General features: G+C 38.7%; 1 long non-coding RNA gene across 4 annotated transcripts in view; it reads right to left on the bottom strand.

Annotated features, from left to right (window-relative positions):
• Positions 1 to 1,385, bottom strand: part of LOC123158279 (uncharacterized) — a 4,834-nt gene that overhangs the window by 2,458 nt on the left and 991 nt on the right. For 3 of the 4 annotated variants that reach the window (XR_006479282.1, XR_006479285.1, XR_006479283.1), the window contains 2 exons: positions 656 to 735; positions 528 to 571 (listed from right to left, as the gene is read on the bottom strand). This is a non-coding gene — a long non-coding RNA (uncharacterized lncRNA). Of the gene's footprint in view, positions 1 to 527; positions 572 to 655; positions 736 to 1,153; positions 1,195 to 1,385 lie in introns of all 4 variants that reach the window. The other variant, XR_006479284.1, reaches the window with a different exon arrangement.

Genomic DNA, 1,385 nt, shown 5'->3' with positions numbered 1-1,385 from the left:
TACTCTGAAAAAGCTACTTTCAAACGCATTTTGAAGCACTGAATTTGTATTTTTTTTTTTGCCACGCCTTCTAGGGATGTGATTTCATGACGAATTTTTGCAGGCACTTAGAACTTTTGTCAATGTTTGTCTCAAAATTTTTTTTGGAATTTTTTGAATTTTTTTCGATTTTTTTTTTCGATTTTACTGTTCATGCGGGAGCATATGAGCTCGGGTGCAGAATGGACTTTTCGAGAAAACAGGCCATACTATACAAGCACGGGCATGAACCAATGGCCTACAAGCACCTAATCAACCAGGAAGAGGACCTTGTATGCATAGGACTAAACCAGCAGTACAACCGTAAAGATAGAAGGAAAGTTGTTTTCCTGACGAGATCTGAAGCAAAAAATACCATACATAGTACGACAAGCATGGTAGATGAACCAAAAAAAACAAATAGACAAGGAAGCTGGCCGCACAAACACATAGATTCATAAGCTGTTCATCAAGCACTAATCAACCAAGCGAATCAGAACAGATCCAACCTTGTTGGTTAACGACACAGACGTCCCACGAACCAACAAACAACCTACACAGCAAGGAAACATGAAACACAGAATGTTTCAGCTCACAGATATTTTATCAAACAATAGACGAGCAAGCAAGATCTTACCTCGCGGAGCAAATAAACAGAGGATAAAGTCGGCAAGAACGAGTTCATGTAGTAGGCCAGAAGCATCTTCTTTGTGCTAACTGTAGAAAAAAGATTCTTATGAAGATATTGTAGTGGTGGGTGTTTAAACTTTTCAATATATAGAATGCACGCTCCTGCTGTAACTAAACTTCCAAAGGAAAGCAAAGTTTCACCTTTTCCCAATATAACCATGACACCACTAAAAAACAGTTAACTATAATGCGTGAATCTAATGACCTGAAATAATGAGAGAGAGAGAGAGAGAGAGAGAGAGAGAGAAGAAGAAGAAAGGACAACATTCCACTACTGATATCAACAAATACTGGAATGAGCAGATTTAGGTTACACTAAAATGCAGAAATTTCTTACAAACAAAAGAATGATCCAACAGATAAAAAGAGCAATTCCAAAAAAAGTAAGGCAAGTTTGAGGCTAGGCATTCATATTGGTGGAAGGAGAGCCCAGCTCACTGAGGACCGTTTTGTAAAATTCCTTGTTCGTCCTGCCAGCTCTCTCACCTGAATGACATTTGATGACGCAACTTCGTTGTGTTGTTGTAATAGCAGGTAACTCAAATTCAGAATGAAAGTGGTTGTCGATGATCTCATTCTTTCTGCACCAATAATTCAAGAGGGCTGCTCGTGTACTACCTATTTTAGTATGTGGTCAAGCTTGTCTAATTTGACTATACTAATATATCCCCCCCCCC

Source organism: Triticum aestivum, chromosome 7B, assembly GCF_018294505.1.
Source record: "Triticum aestivum cultivar Chinese Spring chromosome 7B, IWGSC CS RefSeq v2.1, whole genome shotgun sequence".
In the NCBI taxonomy this organism is placed as follows: Eukaryota; Viridiplantae; Streptophyta; class Magnoliopsida; order Poales; family Poaceae; genus Triticum; species Triticum aestivum.
The sequence above is the reverse complement of the archived record's forward strand: the minus strand, read 5'-3'. Positions and strand labels throughout refer to the sequence as shown.